Source organism: Episyrphus balteatus, chromosome 2, assembly GCF_945859705.1.
Source record: "Episyrphus balteatus chromosome 2, idEpiBalt1.1, whole genome shotgun sequence".
Lineage (NCBI taxonomy): Eukaryota > Metazoa > Arthropoda > Insecta > Diptera > Syrphidae > Episyrphus > Episyrphus balteatus.
In genome coordinates this window covers 106,868,501-106,888,753 of record NC_079135.1, presented here as the reverse complement: position 1 = coordinate 106,888,753, position 20,253 = coordinate 106,868,501, and the positions used below count along the sequence as shown (strand labels likewise).

The window sequence follows — 20,253 nt, the reverse complement described above, 5'->3', positions numbered from 1 at the left end:
GTAGAAACAACTCAATCAATATGTGTTAAACATAACTTGATTTCCCTTTGTTCAATAAATATATTTTTGTGCAAAGGACCACCCTACTATATGTACATTTATGTATTTCATAAATATTCATTTGCCAAGATATAAAAGAAGTTATTTGAAAAGAAAACTATATATTTCCAAAAAAATAATTTTTCACAAAATAGTATTTTTGTTAATTAAGTGAGTGATTCATCCATGATCCATTTATCCAATAACTCTTACTCCTCCAATCAATCCTGGAGCAATCAAGCCGGGAACACCTAGATTTCCGACAACGACACCAGGAGCTGCCAATGGGACACCCAAGGATGAGACGGCAACACCACCAACAGCAATTGGTCCAATAACTGATGCTGAGGCAACTGCCAAGCAGAAGAGAGCGAAGAAAATGATGAAGGCCTAAAAATAAATTTTTAATTATTTAAATGTTTTTAATTAAATGAGCTAGTTTTTTTTTTTATACCTTCATGTTTTGATTGTTAAGTTTACTGACTTGACTGATAGTCGATTCAATTATGATTCTATCTCATAACAATTGCAAGTATTTATACCTAATTTAAAATGGAAATTCATATGCAAAATTGCATCATCACAAAAAAAAATACAACAATTACATATTTTACTTGAAACCAGAAACATTGTTTGTTACAAAATCAGTAAACTTATACTACGTCTACGTATGTTTTTAAGTGATTTATCACACATGACCTTCTTTTGATACACTCGAGTGAACATTAGCACTGCAACAGGAGCAACTTGGATTTGTTATGCTATGTATTTTTCAAGCTGATAATTTTTGACAAATGTTTAAAAACTAAACGCCACACAAAATTTGGTTTTAAATACCATAATAACATATAATGTGTTTGTTATTTTATTTATAAACGTAAGAACTAAGATTTAAATTTTTCGTACAGATCAAAGAAGTTTTTTTTTAAGGTTATATGAGAGTTTTTTTTTAAGACATTAATTTTTTCTTTGGAGAATCATTTGGGCCCCAATAGTAGATGAGCGTAAATTTTTTACTCTCATAAGATTCATGTTTATCTATCGTGATTTTCTTCAACCTTGGTAGTACAAAATGAGTTTTGCAGATTTGAAGATTTGCGAAGTTGAAGTTTTATTTTTAGGACCAAAATAAACGGTACCTGCTATAATGAAAAAAATTACTTTTCTCAAAAACGGCACTAACGATTTTGATTCAATCAATAAGTTTTTCAAAAGAATATATTATTTTTGAACAATTTTTTTTTTAATGAAAAATTTTGACAAAAAAAAATTAAATAAATGGAATTTTGAAATAGATTCTAAAGTTTGGGGGTAAGGTTTTAGTATTTGCGGGAATTGAGAAAATCTAAAGATGATACAGTCTGGATTTAAAAATTGAAAGTTGTAAACGTTTTCAAGTTGAAGCTAAATAACTTTAAGTTACATACCTATATTCAAATTAGAAATAATAAAAGCACCTTATAGTTAAGCCTGATAAACTAAACTTATCTGGAATAAAAAAAAATCGTATCCAAAAAAGTAGTGTATGCGTTTTTATGAACTATTTTTGAAACCGGTTATTGTTAGCCTACAAGATTTTTTAAATTCGGCTCCTCTAATATATATGAAAGTATTTTGGCAACACTGAGATTTGCTGGTTTTTAACAACTATAAAGACTTCTTTCAAGCTTTGATTAAAATTCATAAAATCTCAACATACAATCACTATTCTAATCAAAAATATTATAAATGCATAGATCACCTTTTTTTTGTTTTGACCTGTTTTTGTTTTTAGTTGTATTCATTTAATTAAATAGTGCAATATAACTGTTAAATATAATAAATTATAAAAATTAAAAATGTGAACGATATAGTCCAATAAAAAAATAACCCCTGAAAAATTTGGAAAATAACCAACGAAACGTTGGAAAAAATTAATTTGTTTTATTCATTGCACAATTAACACACTCAATAGTTAATTTAATATCAATTGATTAAATTCTTCCTAAATAAACTTTGCAAAACTTCAAACAAAATCATCAAAAACTAATTTAATAAACTATAAACATATAAATTAATATACTATTCCACATATAGGTATAAACTAAATAAATCAATTAGCTTCTGAGTTATTTTTTACCACCATTCAAATGTTTCATTTTTTTTCTCTAAACAAAAGAGCTGACATAAAAACTTTTTTTTTTATTTTTTACTACGTGGAGTTCTTATTGACACAGAGATAGGGACTTTTTCATTTGTTCTTTGTTCTTCAATTAAAAGGCTGCAATAGAGGTAGATACAAGTAGTCGATTATCCGCATTAAGAAATCGTACTATAACGCATTTCGCTGTTGTATTTTATCGACTTTAAATTAATTGCTGAGTGTGAATATTTGATACCGATCTTATATCCGACAGTAAGCAGTAAGTACCCTTGGTGAATCATGCACAAGATAGTATCACCTTATGGAACTAATGGCGCAATTATCGGGAATGGTTTCTTCAACTCGAAATATGGCTAATAAAATTAGGTTTTTAAACTACCTAACACTTTTTAAACTTTTCTGTGCTGGACGTTTGTTTTTATCGTCATTGCTCTATCTTGCGAGCAACGGCAACCAATTAGAAGGTTCAACTACTACGTTTTATATATGTTTCATATAGGTGAATGCACAAGGGATAAATTCTTACTATATTAGGAGCAAAGTCAAATTTCTTCTTCTTATCAGTTGGGAATTTATTTTTTATCATATTTTATCTTTGAATTTTGGTTCAACAGAGCATATACATAAGTTTCGCATCATGACATGCTTACGTTTACAATTTTGGATGTGTCGGTCGATTAGTTTGGCTGTTTGACTTTTATGTAGGAAGCTTAGAGTTACTCTAATTAGTGTATTGCGAACTTTTGCTACAAAAATTTGTCGGGAACCATTAGCTGATGGCGTTTCATGGAGGTATTTATTTTTATACCAACAAACTTGCTAAAAGATGTCTTCATTTCCGACATTAGCATTTTATTCCTGTAAGGCTATGTATACTCTTCCAAATAGATCGTAAAGCTTGTCTTTAACAAAGGGCTTTAGCTGCTCCATAAGGAGTTAATAATCTAGACAGACCTCGGCCTTAAACGCCTCTTTCTTGAATAATTGTGTACTTTATAAATCCTTACACTTTTCCCAATTTCAAAAGTCTTCAATTATCTGTAGAACTTGCTTATTATAGTGAAGCAAATTCACTTAAATTGGCCAGAAAATCCACAAAATTTCTTTGTAATGCTGCTACACATGTCCCATACATTTAATAACATTTTTATAAAAAGGAGTGGTTATAACGCCTCTTATTAAAAAAAAAACGAAAACAAACACATTTTTAAGGGAAAATGAAGAATTTATTTATGCGAAAAGTAAAACTAAAAACATTTTGTCGGCAGTTTATAAGAAGGGTCATGCGTTTTTTCTATAAATTGGTTTAACCAATTATTTTGACGCCTCCAACAAGTCCTGGATGAATAAGTCCGGGAACTCCCAATCCACCAACAACAACACTGTGAGCACCTAGTGGAACACCCAATGGAGAAACAGCAACGGGGCCCAATCCAAGTGGTCCAATGACTGAAGCTGATGCAACGGCCAAGCAGAAGAGAGCGAAGAAAATGAAGACCTTAAAAGGATATAGGAGTATTTGAATAATTAATAATAATTTTTACATTTTATATATTAGGTACATTTAGTTATTTGTTTTGGTATATTTTCTTACTAACCTTCATGATTAGATTTGTTTGTTTGTTTGACTGAGTTGACTGAATGTCGATTCAAGTATGATTTTAACTTGGATCAACTACTGTCTTATATATCGAAGATCTTTGTAATTTGTATGCGAAATTGCATCATTAAATCAAACATGCCTAAGAAAGGAGTTTTGAGGCTTAATTGTTGTAGACGCAAGAATTTTTGTCTGCTTGTTTGTTTTTTTTTACTGTGTGAGCAAGTAAATTCTATTTGTTTAACTAGATTTTAATAAAAAACAAATCTTTTATGCAGGTGCATATTAGGATGTAATCAGGACTTTACTCAATTAATTATGTTGACAATTTTAGTTTTTGAATGAGAAGTTTACGTTTTTTAAAAAGGCTTTCAAAATAGGCACTTTTTTTGGTTTTTTAGAAAGCGTACCGCTATTTTATAATTATGGGTGATAAGATAAAACTGAGACTTAATTTTATTGAAGCTTAATATATGTACCTGAAATGAATATGCAAAGTTACAGATTTATTCCTTAAACAGTTTTTTTGTTTGAACCACATTTTTGCAGCTGTAAATAACTTTACTTTTTATCACTTTTCTATGAGCAAAATCAAATTCTTTTGAGTTTATTTGAACATTTTATTTTTATAAATATCGTTTAATAGTTAATTCCAAATTTCAAGATTAACCAAAGAAAAATTAAAAGTTTTCAAAAAAAGTTAAGATTTGGAAAAAAAAAAAGTTTAACCATTTTTGGATATTTTTCCTTTTTTTGAAAACTTTTAATTTTGCTTTGGTTTATCTAGAATCTAGAAATTTTATCAGAACAAATTTTACCACTTTTTTAAGGGGTTATATCTAGTTGTAAGTGCGAAAAAACGTTCTTTTGTGTGGATTTTTTGTGAAGAGACATTTAATTATATAAACATAAAGAATACATCTACATATAGAAAATTTCATGTATAAAAAGAATTCGCAGTGTATTTAAAAAAATATTGGGTTCCGTCATTTTTGTAGTAGATCTCCTAGACCACCACCAAAAAAAGGTGTCTGGCGGTGAGCAAGATATCTCTGATCCAAATCACCTAAAATAAAAAAAAAACAAAAGATTCATTTCCAGGATAGACGAATGCAGGTAATGAACGAAGGAGTAGTCAAAATTTTGATTTTTGACAAAATGGCGGCTTCCCACAGAAAAAAATAGTTTTTCTTCACGAAAATTTACACTTTAAAGTGGCTTAAAAAATCGAATTATTGTCAAAAACCGTATTTCTTCGTTCATAACCTGAAAAAAGTATCTAAGAAAATTGTGTAAAAATTTTAAGCCGATCACTCCAGCCGTTTCGGAGAAATTTTGCTCACCGACTTTGAAAACACAGTTTCGAGAAAAACGCGTTTAAAAATTTTGGGAACCATGTAAACTTATTTAAAATGTCTTCACAAATACTTATTTTCTCGGAAACTAATTGCTGTATCAATGTGACAACATGATACAGCAAATGAGCGTTTTCAAGCGAAGGCATAATCCATGATATTAATATAATCAATTACAAAGCTTTAAAATTTTGAGTGAGGGATAAAATCGTACTATAGTAATAAATTAGAAGTAGGTGAAAATTAATTGGAGTATATGAGCCCCAATGCCCCTTCCCTGGGTCCGTACCGACAAAATATATCGTGACGTCATTCAAACTACATTAATTTGTTCAAAGTTTTGATATGGCTATTATAAGTAATCTAAGATTGATTTAGGGTGTTTTGACCCTCTAACGCCCCTACCCTGAGACCAAACCAACAAAATTATATGTTTTCATCCAAACAGCATACATATATAAAGTTTCAGTTCGACGCGATGGTTGGAAGAAGGTCAAAACTTACTGCTAAGATTTTATTACATAGTTAGTTAGTAAGTTAGTTAGCAAGTTTAGTAAGTTAGTTTGAATGTCAATTACAAGTCAAACTTATAAAAACGTATATATATGTATATAAAATAAAAAAGCTTACACATGTATTTTTCAGTATTCAAAAACAAAATCATTCACTCTTAAATAAAACAAACCTATTATTACGTATCATGTATTATGCCTGTGCTTGAAATCGCTCTATTTCGAAAACGGTTGGTTTTACAGAAAAATGCATACGGCAATATTTGTAGATAATTTTATGACGAACAGTTTTTTTACAGACCCCTATTGACCTCCGAGTAATAGGTCGCGAGATATATGCGATTTTCGTGACCTTTTGACCTCTATAACTTCTAACGCCGCGCGCCGCCGATTTTTATCATGTTCTTTACAACGCCGCCGCCGTAACGAAGGTCTATACCAAAATTCAGCCCAGTAGGAATTTTTCCGCAGATAAAACCTAAAATTACTGGACTTATACTTGAATATTAAAATTTAAAAAACGAAGTGTTTGGGTATTTTTAACGTCGAAAAACAGCACTTTTAAAATTGTTTTCATACCAAAAATGTTTACAATTACAAATATGACATAGAAATGCCATAAAATTTAAATCCTTGATATGCGTCCACTCCACATCAATGTCTTTACAAAGAAGAATGCTAGATATTCTAGACTTAGACATAACCATTAGATTGAAAAAAAAAATCAAACCCTTTTTAAACGCATGTGGCACATGAACCTATAGTATTGGAATAATGAAGTAAAAAACAACTTTAATTACATACATAATCTCTAAATTTTTATTAAGGTTTGCTTCAGAAGGATCAAAAATGTTTTTTTGTTAACAAAGTTTTTTTCAACCAATAACTTTGACGACTCCAGCATGTCCAACAAGTCCTGGGTGAATCAATCCAGGAACACCCAATCCCGAGACAACTACGCCAGGAGCGGCAACTGGTACTCCCAAATGAGAAACAGCGACTCCACCGAGTCCAATAACTGAAGCTGAAGCTACAGCCAAGCAGAAAAGAGCGAAGAAAATGAAGACCTTTAAAGAAGACAAAGTTAAGTTCGAAATGAAAAATCAACTTAAAGAATGTTTTGTGAGTTTTACCTTCATGATTAGATTGTTGTACTGAGTTGACTAAGAGCCGATTCAATTATGACTTGAACTTGAGCTCTTTTAGCTATTTATATGATTTTTCTAATAGGTGCTGTGTTGCAATTTTTAATATAATTTACATCATCCATAATTCAAAGGATAGTTTAGCTATGAACTAGTTAGTTAATTGAAGAGGTCAAGCAGAGATCCAGCTTTAAGTATGATTATCGATTTTTAATTCTTCTAAAAGATAGAGATTTGAGCAGGAGTTTTGTCCTTTGTATCCTTAGAACTCCTCTCTATATGCCTGGAGGTTTTCAAAAATACATATAAAGTTTCCAATCTATTTAAAACATACTTCGCTACACTGATTTAATGATCTTCGTAGCACTTTGTTGATGAGATCATTTTACATTTAAGACAAACCTCTAAAATTTTAGCGTTCAATAAATCAATCCGATTCGATTCGCAGAAAAAAATTGCACCCTTTTTAATTTTCTTAACTGTTTTTTTTTTTAATAATTTGGCATCGCTGATTTCAAATCTGCTCTCAGTGTTTTTTCTAGTAGTTTTAGTTTTTGTGATACAGGTACTAAAGAATTGCTTAAACAGTAGCAAAAAATCGGTTATTAAGATTTTGTAAAGGGAATATCTCGAAAACGCGAGGTGAAAATTTTTGACTTCGAATTCAAGTTCAGCATCCCAAAAACCTTCATCAAACTTAATAAAACGAAACCCTTGTTGCCCAGTGTTGTCAATAGTCGTTCGTGCTCGTTAAAATGTATTTTAATTTTAAATGCTGAGTCTTTCGCAATGTTGCGTGTTGGTTTTTTTCAGTCGCTTAAAAATTTAACTGCAATTCGAAAAACCAATATAAAGAAACATCTGCCACATCAATTTCGAATCTTGCAAGAATAGTGACAAAATATTCGTTTTTTTTTTTTTAACAAAAAGGTATAATTTTTAAATACATTAAATTCTAAATTATATTATGTATATTAAAGGGTAAAAACTAATACATTTTTCAGGCAAATTGTAGGTTTGTTTGGAAAAGTAATATTTCTATTTTTTTAACAATTTTTGAAACAATTTTTCTTTCTCTAAAAGAATTTCAAATATAAATCAATTGAAAATACACTTAGGAGCAAAAAAATGCAATCAAATTTTGCGGTTTGTAAAAACGATAATTGGTCGCGAAGTAATCGACATACATGAATGATAATGGTACCATTGAAAAGCTTGAAACAAAAGCTTTAAGTCAATGCTAAGAACTCCGTTCGTTGGTTCCATCCATCCAACATAAATGAAGTATGTAAGGAAAAAAAAACTGAAATTAAAAGACAAATCATCTGGAAAATTTAACATTAAAAAAAAATTAAGTGCAATTCATTGACAGACAACGCTAATACTATCGTTGGAAAAAAAAGACTGAAATTGAAACAGAGAGTATCTGGAAAATTAAACATTAAAACAAAAATGAAGTGCAAATTATTGACAGATAGCGGTAACCCTATCGAACACATTTTTATGTTTTTACCAACAATTCAAAGTAAAAAATACAAGCTTTAAAATGAGACCATGAGACTTTGAATAAAAATATTTTATTTATGGCAATTTTTGTTTTTAATATAATATAATTTATTTGATTCCGTTTTTTTGCTCCTAAGTGTATAATAAATAAAATAAATTAAAAATATAAATAAATTTTTATGGTTAATGGTTCTTCCAGAAATTCGAGTGAAAAATTGATTTCACGTAAATACGCTAAATATTGTCTTAAATGTAAAATTATCTTATCAACAAAGTTTTGTGGAAGATCATTAAATCGACAAATATTATAATGGGTTGAGTTGATATTGCCAATATGATCATTAAATGAAAAACGGCAGATTCTTTAAGTGATACATAGCTTCCAGATATGCCTTTTAAACATAAGTTAGAAACGAAATAACAACACGTTGTGCTAATTTTTGAAAACCGTAATTTATCGGAAAGTAAGATTAAACTCTCCTGTAGTAGCATACGAGTTCAAAATCGCTTATCATTTTTTAAACTGGATCTATGCTTTTTCCATTCAATAAACAGGCTCATTCATCCAAACTATCCTTAGCGTATGGATGATGTAAATTTTATAAAAATTGCAACACACTCGTATTAGCTAAATCATATAAATAGCTAAAAAGCTTAAGTTCAAGTCATAATTGAATCGGCTCTTAGTCAACTCAGTACTACAATCTAATCATGAAGGTAAAGCACACACACAATTCTATAAATTGATTTCAATTTAAACTATTTGTTTTTTCTTCAAAGGTCTTCATTTTCTTCGCTCTTTTCTGCTTGGCTGTAGCTTCAGCTTCAGTTATTGGACTCGGTGGAGTCGCTGTTTCTCACTTGGGAGTACCAGTTGCCGCTCCTGGTGTAGTTATCGGAGGATTGGGTGTACCTGGATTGATTCACCCAGGACTTGTTGGACATCATGGTGGAGTCATTGTTGGTTAGATAAAAACTTTGTAAACATAAACACATTATTGATCCTTTTAAAGTAACCCTTAATAAAAAGTTTGAGATTATGTATGTAACTAAAATTGTTTTTGACTTATTTAGGTTTATCTTTATAATGTTCATATGCGTCCTTATAATGGATTCTAAAGTAAGGGTTAGTGTTTTTTTTTTGTGCCATATGCGTTTCAATCTATTGGTTATGTCTTAGGTCTCAAATACCTATACGATTCTTCTGTGTAAAGAAAGTAATGTGGTGTAGACGCATATCAATATTTTAAATTTAATGGCATATCTGTGTCCTGTTCACTTGTAAATTGTAAAATTTGGTAGTATTATTCTATATTTAAAATGCATAGAATTATTTGTATTGATTTTTTTGTGGGTTAGTGATGAATGGCCAAAACCGATAATTCCAAATAGAAAATTCCCACTCCCAAAATCTTAAAAAAAAAAAAAAATGGTGGGAAACCCAAAATCCTCAAAAAAAGGTCAAACAAAAAAATTCCCAATAGAAAATTCCAACTTTTTTTGGATTTTAGGAAGAGAAAATGTGTTTGCATTTCAATTTGACCATCTAAAATATAAATAATACTTTTTTGTTAGGTGATTTGGCTAACGAAAAAAAGTGATGTAATTTGTTGGAACTACCATGGTTAGTTGAGAAAAGTTTAAAAAGTACTATTCGTGTACTGAAAAACAAATCACCTCAAAAAAAAAAGTATCATTTATAACTGTAAGTGTTGCCACCACCACCATTTTATATTTTGTATTACTTTTGAAAAAAGTTTGGATAGATTACACTGTGCGACATTGAAAATACACCCGACAAATTACATAGTGTAGGCTGTTCGTATGGTCGAATAATGCATAATAATATTTTTGCTATATTTTTGGAACCCTCCATTTTGTTTTATTTACAAGAAACCATTTTTACAGACCTTACGATGTAATCTATCGATATCTCAGTCATTTTTTTAACAATTCTCAATATGTTTTATGTTATATAATTAAGAAGTTATATAATTAAGGGCCAATTTTTCAATAGTCAGTTAAACAGTCAGTTAGTACTTATTCCTAAGGATAGAGAAAAAATCAATTTTTCAACAGGCAGATATGGCTTATTCCTAAGAATAAATCTATCTGCTCCTTTCAGAGACGAATAAAATTATTCTAAGGAATAATCTCAATAAAAATATTGTGTCAGTTGTCAAAGCTGTTTTGAAAGAATTTTGAAAAAAATACAGTGGAAAACAAGAAAACAAAAACAATCATGAATAAAAATGACGTTTAATTTTAAATATTTTTGAATTTGACAATTTTTTTTGTTATTCTGTAGAATAAATTATTCTTGATTGAAAAATTCAATGTTTTTATCTGATTGTTTATGAGCCTAATAACTTTATTCGTCGAACAGTTAACTGACTGTTTATTAGAAGATTGAAAAATTGGCTCTAAGTAGTTTTTTATTTATTTACTACATTACTTTTTCTTAAGTCGGGAACACGTTTTTTGAATATCGATGTAAGTTGAGGAATGAATACACAACTAATTTATTAACTATGAAATGAATATACATTTTAAATACACATAGGTACTACCATAATAACGAAGAAAAAATAACAAAAATAATAAAAAATTATTAAAATTATTTTAATTTTAAGTGGAGTGAATGAAAATGTATGCTTAAAATTTTTTTGCATTAAACGTGTAAAAAGCGATTTTTTAAAAAAGTCTGAAAAGAATGATTTTTTTTACCAAGCAAAATCTCTAAAATTATAACAATTAAAAATCTGAAAAATGTTCACATAATAGCTACACTTATAAAGTTTGAGTTTGTAAAGTTTTAAATTTTTTGAACAAATGGTTTGGCTGGAATTTAAGATTGATCGAACAAGGTCCAAGAAACCCCATGTTATTCCCATAAGAAACTTCAACCGCTCGGCTGCATGGGTTAGAATTAAGTTAGAGACTTGAAACTTGGGGAATATTTTTTTTAGTTTATTTCCAACCATATAAAATCTAAGGAGCATACAAATTATAATTATTTTAAAATAACGAGCACCCTTTTGTGCACCTTGCAATTCACATCATGATTTGCCATATTTTCTAGTTACGAAAAAGTAGCATAGATTCCGCAGTTATGGTCAAATTCAACAAAACAATACACTAATTTGTGCCTAAACATTATATTCTTTCAGAATATAACCTAACTTTATTTTTTTTGTTTATTTTATTGTGTAATAAAAAATGGGTAATGTTGAAAATATTGAGGAAAAAATCACAAGCAATTTGTTGGTGTATGTGTGTAATAACAAGATTGGTAGTTTTGGGTATGCTAAAGAACTGTATGTACCTATGAGACGAGAAAGTCACAGATGGATCAATAAAAACTATTATAAACTACCATAGTTAACTAATAATAAAATATAAAATAGTATTTTAAAATGATGTCTATAAACAACATTTGTCTTAATTTTTTATCGACGTTATCTACATACTTTATTTGATTAACAGTTGTATTTAATATTATCAAAGTTGTCATATCTACATAAAAGTAATATTTCTAGATCACCTATGGATTACTTCTTGTATAAAGGGACACTTCCTTGGTATAATGATGTACCTATTCATTTAAATACTAGACCTGTTGATTGAATTAAATTATTTATTAGTGAAAGTAGGAATAGATAAATTATTTTATTATATTTTTTTTTAACATCCAGATAACAAAGCGCAACAACCGTATCAAACCCTATAGCGATGCATTTTTGCATAATGCATTAATTATAATAGCCATTGGATATTCTTTCTGAAGTCGATTTATTCCATAACCGTAACCCTAGACCCACCAGAGGTCTAGGTTCTTTATAATAATGCATATTATGCACAAATAAACATATTGCCACTTGGATACTCGCGTAATGGGTAGAATAATGTAGAATACAACATTTGTTTTCCTGCCGCCCACCAAACAAACCTGATTTGGATTTGAAACTATACGAATACAATAAAAGTGTTAACATTGAGATCATGGGACAAGTTGATCATATTACACCTATGGGATAAATTGCAATACAATGTGATTTATATATAGATTCAGAGGTAACTAAATATAGTTACATATAAAATCAGCTGCATAAAAATGATGCAATTGTTTAATATAATTACAATACGATGGCAAATACTATATAACCATTCTATTTTTCTGGATACGAATCATATTTGAATCGACAATCAGTCAACTCAGAAACTCCAATCCAATTCAATCATGAAGGTGATAAATTTTTTAATTTAACAACAAAAGGATTCTTATTTTGATCCTTATAATTTTTTCATCATCGCAGGTCATCATTTTCTTCGCTCTCGTCTGCCTTGCCATTGCTTCAGCATCAGTCATTGGACCATTGGGCGTTGGTAGCATAGCTGTTTCACCATTGGGAGTTCCATTGGCTGGACCCGTTGTTGTCGGAGGACACGGACTTGTTGCACCAGGACTTGTCGGACTCGGTGGACTTAGAGTTATTGGTTAATCGATATACAAATAACTACATAGACAAAATCCAAAAAAAATGCACTCTTACATACTTCACTTCACACCATTTCCTGTTTTAATAAAAGAAAATTGCTTTTGATGTTTTTAAATTCTATGTGTTTCTTTAAAGCCTTTAAATATAGAGAAATTAGTGCTGATGGATTTGGATGGGAAATAACTTCACCTCTAGTATATGTATGAAATAATTTCACTTCTTCCTGGTCCCACTTAAGGTGAAAAAAGTTCATCAAAAAATTGTGTTAAGTTGTTTCCCACCTACAATATGGATTAAACATTCTTGTATGCTAATAAAATATGTATCGTAAGCTTATGGCCATATTATTCACTCTGGATTTAATTTGGATTAAAGCTAATTTTAAATCCAATCACTTAAATCTGAATTTAATTGATCCAAAAATTTGATTTTTTGTTCATATTGTTTACTAAAAAAAAATGTATTTACATCCAGATGTAATTTTTAAACAACTGAATAATATATGGCAGTTAGAGAGAAAAATTGCTAAATCCACTTTTACACTTCTGGCAAAAAAATTAAAAAATAAAATATTTCTATATTTTTTAATAAATCCAAAACAATATAAAGCTATTTTTTAGGATCCATATTACTAAAGTAAAAGTATTAATAAGTTTTGAAAGTTTTTTTGTATTTTTCATACATTTTTGAAAATATTTTTACCGGAGTTTCGAACGATTATTTTTCAATAAAGACCACATACCTCTATGTTTTTCGCTTTAACTGAGCCGATTGTTTATAAAATTTAGAAAAAAAAATCGTTCTTAGTATTATATTGTAATAAAATGTTCATACTTCACGATTTTTTGGCACTAACGATACATTAATTAATTAAGGACTAGGGGTGCCAATTTTGAATGTTTTCCTTAATAATTCGATATAACAAAGTAATTACTCTTACTTTATTTGAACCTAAAATATTTTCAAAAAATGTATCTTTCATTTTATTGCATTTTTCAAAGAAAAAGTGTTAAATTTAAAAACAAATTGGCCAGGGGAGAATCAGTTTTTGAGGATTAAAATAAAAAAGTTGCACTCAACATTAACTCTTTCCTCGCCAAAATTCCAAATTTTGTTCTGCTTCCGCCTATAAGATAAAATAGAGTTTTCTTGTAGTTTATTTAATATAATTTACTTTGAACTTACGAGTAAAGTTTTATATTTCTTGCTTATTTCTTAAAAGCTAGCATTAGAAAAAAAAGAGATAAACGGTTTTCAAAAACTTTGAGTAGTGCATTTGTATGAAAGGTCTTAAATAGAATAGATCGATAACAAGAGCGTCAAATTTTTACTAATTTTTCTGGTTGTTAAAATGTTGAAATCTGTTTTCATCGATTTAAAAAATGTAGACATTTTGTGACACAGTCGATCTTATAGAAAGTCTATAATTTATATAGGTAATCGATATTTCCCAAAAATATATTTTAAATATAGTCTGCCTTTTTCCTTACCAATATTTTTTGTAGACTTTTTGTGATATTGTTTAAACTTGTTTTATTGGTAACTCTATGTACGCAGATAAGTAAACCTTTTCCACTTTAAACATAAACATAGGATCACTTGTATTTATTATTAGTAATCGTTTATTGTTATTTAAGTGAGCTAGCTAAAAAAAAAGCTGTTATTAGTTTTGTGTGTCCTGTCCGAGAGAGCCTTAGAAGAAAGACACGAATAAATTGAGAAAAATAGATTGGATGAAAATAATGACACCATGACTGATTTGATTATTCATTCAATGATTTAATAGATCCTCATGTTTCACATCGACTGTATTCAAGGTCTCATTATCCATAAAACGGGTAGCTTTCTTTACATGTGAGACAAGGCTCTTACTAAGTTTTATTACTATTTCATTCCTAAATGACAAATAAAGTGAAAAAAGAACAAAATAAATGAAAATAAGTTCGCTGCTCAACTCTTTTGTTTATCGAACCTTATTTACTAGTTTTTACCTAAATAAAAAAAATTACTGATCAAACCATGACTAATGTCGCACCCCACTTGTATCTCATAAATAACAGAGATTGCTATGGGAAAAAACAAAATAGATAACCAGTTTTAACCAACAACTGTCTTCGAATATATCGAATAAATCTTGGAACTAATCGAAATATGTGTCAACTAACAAGAAAAAAGAGTTGCAATTTAGACCAAATCAAAACCCATTCATCTTGATCTTCTTATTCTTAATCAACACATTCTCGTGTTATTTTGGTGCTATAAAATAAACTAAATGCATACAAAATTTATTCAGTTCTTTTCAAACAATGAAGGTGAATACCTAATCAGTTTTAGAGAACTTAAATTCATTAACACTCTAATTTCTTTCGCAGATCACAATTTACTTATTTATAATTTACCTGGCAACAGTTTTTTGTCAACATACGGCTGATAGTGAAAATCAAAGGCGAGATGAAAATTTTATTTCGTCATCCGAGCACTCGCGAGAAGATCATCAGGAATATAATGCTAGGAATTATGAAACAAGGAAGACAACACAAGCCTTCAAGAGGATTCCAGCTGTAAGACGGGTGGTGCCTGGTGAAGACGACCACGACGATTCTTCTCATACAAATTTCGAGTCTGAGATAAGATTACATCGAGAAGGAGAGAATGATGCTGATTCAGCTATAAACAGCTCGCCAGATAAACACTCTGATCATGTTGACTATCAGTTAGAAGATTACCCTTCATTGCCACTACAACCATCTTCTCATCCTCCCCCAGTTGTATTTTTTGGACCACAGGTGTCAAGTGGCCGTAGAGAAATTCGATTGCCAGTCTACCGAAGGCCTAGTTACTCTAGATTTTATGATGTCGCCCCAGTTCCAGTAGCTTACAGAGCTATAAACCCAGTTGCATATTCCGTGCCAGTATCACGTGTTCGTAATGTTGTATTGGGCTATCCATCGCTACCTAGTCCATCAGTTAGATATGCTTTAAGCGCTCCCAATACCGCTTTTGACAATGGAGGAATTCCAGTGGAATACAGAGGATACATAGCAGAAGAATATGATGACTTTCTTAAGAAGAAATAATCCATCTGAGGTCATTAAATTTAATCGTAATTTTTGTGATAACATGATACAAAATGTTTTTGTGAAGTAAAAGTTAAAACTGTTTATAATTTGTAAGAGCATTTTATTAATGTTAAAAATAAAAACAAATAAAAACGTGATATCCATTACAAATGATTCAAAATAATCGAATTAAAGTTCATTGTCATTTGATTTAGTAAAATAAAAATGAATTAAAACAAAAAATTAAAACTCGTAACATTTTAATCAAATATTTAAAAACTTATTTATAAACTTTGTATAACTTTATACAACTGTTTAAATTTTTAAAATGTGATCAAAAACCTTGTTTATTGTTGTCTTATAGCTGTCAAACTTATACAAAAGAGTAGATTGTCTTAACCGCGAATAATGTGATTATTATTATTAAATAAAGCATATTTCCAACATTTTGAAAAAAGTTATGTAGTGTATAAGTAGACAAAAATCTAATAAATACGACTGTAAGGTTTTAGTTAAATAATTATAATAAATGAATGTAATCCTTTCTTGTCGTTTAAAGTGGTAAATGTTTATTAACCTGCATACATATAAGCCATGTATTAATTATAACTGAGTGAGTAGTTCAGTAAAATTCTGCACTGTAAAGCCTGGTACGCAGTTCGAGATAAATTCTAGCTCCCATACAAATTATATCGAAAAATTCTGGCCAAGCTAAAATGGATCCCATAAAAATTATATCGATAACTTGTATGGGAATTTTATCTTGGCTAAAGTTTAGCTCGTTCTGCGTACCATGTTTTAATTATAACTGAGTGAGTAGTTCAGTAAAATTCTGCACTGCAAAGCCTGGTACGCAGTTCGAGATAAATTCTAGCTCCCATAAAAATTATGGAAAAATTCTGGCCGAGCTAAAATGGATCCCATAAAAATTATATCGATAACTTGTATGGGAATTTTAGCTTGGCTAAAGTTTAGCGTACCAGGATTAAGCAACAACAAATTGATTGCTATAAGCATACTCAGAGCTTGTATAGCTCTTTAATAGAAGTCATACCGAAATTATTGAAACAACAACAAAAACAAACAAAAAATGGAATTCGATTGCTTTACTTTCGATTGGTACTTTACTTTAGTAGATTTAATCTTAAACTCTGTTTTTTTTTTTTTATTTCTCTTTTTTGTTAGAGCCGTCAGTTTAAAAAAAAATATTAATTCTTGCTTCACTGGAACTAGGTTCTGTATTTGAAATCAGAATCAGAATTATGAAATAAGTAGGTACAAGCATAATTTAAGTTACTTCTCCTTACCTTCAGGATACAAAGAATATCACGGGGTGTGATAAGAATTTTTTAGCTACACTAAAATACGGTATATCATCAAAGGAAAAACTCACTAACTGCTATTGAAATCCTATCTTTGGACCGATAATTTCTCACTTTGCGTTCTAGTTCCGTCTGTTGGCAAGGGATCTATTGTAATGCCCAGACTGTTTAAGTTTTTCCACGAATTACTCATACTTTGCTTATTTTTCACGAACAATGAATTTCCGATAGCTATTCAATGTCGATTAGAGGATCAAGTCTAGTACGCAGATCGTGCTAAAATTTATCTCTCATACAAATTTCCTGCAAAGATAAACTTTTGTGATTATTTTTAGTCATCTCATCTCACATCTACTACTATTTTCAAAAAGTTTCGAATCAATTTAGCTCACCAAGTAATGCACAGCAGAAAATCTTTAACATTTTATTTGAAAAAAAAAAAAAAAAAAAAATACATAGGGACCACTACGGCCACTACTTAGAGTTTGGTAGTAATAAAATTTTTAGATAATAAATCTTTTATTAAAGAAACTAGCTGATCCGGCGGACTTCGTTCCGCATTTTTCTAGTATTTATTTACAATTTTTGGGTTTGTAATGTGTTAACCTTTTCCAATACAAAAAAATCGGGCCACAACTTGATATATGGAGCACAAAAAAAATAAAGTATTGTAACGAATTTCAGAACTTCTGTTTAAGATAAAAGTCTGAACACACTACCTACTACTGAAAAGGTAGAAATGTGAACGGACCTTTAATAATCAAGAAACTACCTACCCTCTGAACACATCCCAAAATATCCAACTAGACTGGAAGTATGAAGCGCCCCCTCTTGGAAAGGAAGTTTCGAGAAGCAAAGACGAGAACCTTCGAAGACATTCTCGAATCTCGAAATTCCGGTATAAAAGGGCAGCGTAAACACCGACCGGGGACAGTTTAATCTTGAAAGTGAAAGAGTACAGTACAAAGTGAAATAAAGTGTTGCGAATTGTTAGTAGTAAATAAAGTGATTTAAAAGTGTGTTTGTTTGAGCGAATAATAAAAGTAAATTGAGTTGAAAGTGTGTTCTTATTTGAACGGAAATATAAGTGGAAATTAAATAAGTTTTATTGTGAACCCGGAATAAAACATTACAGTATTAAAAAAAAGCAAACCATTTGTTTGAAAGCTATAATTGGAATGTATACGAAGTTTCATTAATATTAATATTATACAACATAAATTTTCAGCGGAAAGAAAAATGGTGCTATGTCCTTAACAGATCCTATGGAGTGAGTTACAATAATTTTGCTTTCCCAGGCGATATGTATGTTGTATGCATGCCACTGTTTTTTTCTGTTATTCGCACTGGTTTTTTGCGTCAAAGAGTAAAAAAAATGTTTTTAAAACAAAATTTTATGTGTCTCGAACTCCTTTCAATCACTTGCAATCGCTACAAAAAATGTGATATTTATTTACCATTTAGGAAATTCAAAAAGTAGTGATTTTTTTTTGTAAATTGTAAAAAAACCGACTTAAAGTGAAAATTATTTTCTTAAAAAATTTAAATCATTTTAAATTAATGCGGAAATCGTATTAATAATTGGGAGTTGAAACAACTTCAACAAATTTTAAGTTTCAGTTTATCATGCCAATTTTCAACTGTGAGATAGGGATGTGAAAAACCGGCCGGTTTAAACCGGTTTCGGTTTTTTTGCTTCGGTCAACTGGTTTTTTTGTTCTCCCGGTTTAAACCAGTTTTTGTAAAAAAAAACCGAAAAACGGAAAAAACGTGGAACAAAAAAAGACCCGAAGAGACAAAATACTGAAAAACCTTCAAAACTTTCATTCACTCTCTCTACTAACTATGTATATAATTATCAATTTTGATTTATATTCAGCTTAAAAAATTCTTCAAAACTCCTACTAAGAGTAAGTTAAGAACTCTTATAGCAAAATCAAACTAAAAAACTAAAAGTGTCAAAGCAAGCAAAAAAACCAAAAACCAGTTTTTGTACTAACAACCGCCATCTCTACTGTGAGATAGCTTAGTGGTAAACAATTTTATTTGAGGAAATAACATTTTAAAGAGTTTGTTTTTATTAGCCTTGAATATGAGCTCTTTAAACCCCAAATACTGAATTTGCTCATAACTTGGCAGCAGCGCCACGTACCAGGTCCAACTATAAAACAAAACCTGTCTCGAATGAACTTTATCGAAAGCAACAAAATGCATAAAAGTCTATACAGCCGTTCGGACTCCAAATATGGAATTTAACTATAACTTGAAAACAGCGTCAAGTCGTTCGAACTCCAAATTGGAATATTTGCCTCTAATTTGACAACAGCGCCACCTATCTCATACAATTATAATTAACAAAACATGGATGGACCTTATCACACAAACGAACTTTCACAAAAATCTGTCAAGTCTTTCGGACTCCAAATATGAAATTTGTCTATACATACTTCGGCAACCGCTCCACCTACCGGGTCCACAAATATTTTTAATTTATTCAACGTAATTTTATTGCCTTTCGCGTAGTATTTCTGATAGAGAACATCTTGGTCTGCACGATTTTGAACAACCAATCCTAACTATGCCAATGCTTTTACTCGCAATAATCAAATATCAAACACGTGTCCTCAATGAAGATCAGAGATTGATTATACATTTTATTTGTGCAGTCGAAATGTGGATTTAATGTCACAAGACGAATAATTATTTGTTTCACTCAAAATCAGGGATCGAATTACGGCATAAAAAGCGAGAGTGCTTTTTTACTCGTACAAATTGACAGCTAAGTAAAGATGCGAGAAAAGGTATTATTTTTTTTTATACAAACCATCTACATATTAATACCTACCTTTCAAACAAAAAAAAAATTACCAAAATCGGACCAACCAAACGCGAGTTTATCGGCCACACACACTAAACGAACTCTCTTTTATATATAAGAAAGATAACAAATTGTAAACATCGATTTTCTAGAAATTAATTTTCATTTTTTTTTTGAAAAATAATTTCATAAAAATGTACAAAAAATGAATCACCCTTTTCAATTGAAACAAAATTGAACCTTTTGAACACATCC

The 20,253-nt window shown here is 30.0% G+C and overlaps 4 long non-coding RNA genes across 4 annotated transcripts; 2 read left to right on the top strand and 2 right to left on the bottom strand.

Moving 5' to 3' along the window:
- Positions 1–3,386: 3,386 nt before the first annotated feature.
- Positions 3,387–3,985, bottom strand: LOC129911670 (uncharacterized). Its single transcript, XR_008771684.1, has 2 exons — positions 3,781–3,985; positions 3,387–3,680 (listed from the first exon to the last, which is right to left on the bottom strand). It is a non-coding gene; the product is annotated as an uncharacterized LOC129911670 (long non-coding RNA).
- Positions 3,986–6,440: 2,455 nt separating this feature from the next.
- On the bottom strand, positions 6,441–6,851 carry LOC129911672 (uncharacterized). The gene is made up of 2 exons (XR_008771686.1): positions 6,783–6,851; positions 6,441–6,716 (listed from the first exon to the last, which is right to left on the bottom strand). It is a non-coding gene; the product is annotated as an uncharacterized LOC129911672 (long non-coding RNA).
- Positions 6,852–8,901: 2,050 nt separating this feature from the next.
- On the top strand, positions 8,902–9,355 carry LOC129911671 (uncharacterized). Its single transcript, XR_008771685.1, has 2 exons — positions 8,902–9,017; positions 9,081–9,355. It is a non-coding gene; the product is annotated as an uncharacterized LOC129911671 (long non-coding RNA).
- Positions 9,356–12,003: 2,648 nt separating this feature from the next.
- On the top strand, positions 12,004–12,914 carry LOC129911669 (uncharacterized). Its single transcript, XR_008771683.1, has 2 exons — positions 12,004–12,546; positions 12,617–12,914. It is a non-coding gene; the product is annotated as an uncharacterized LOC129911669 (long non-coding RNA).
- Positions 12,915–20,253: the final 7,339 nt, after the last annotated feature.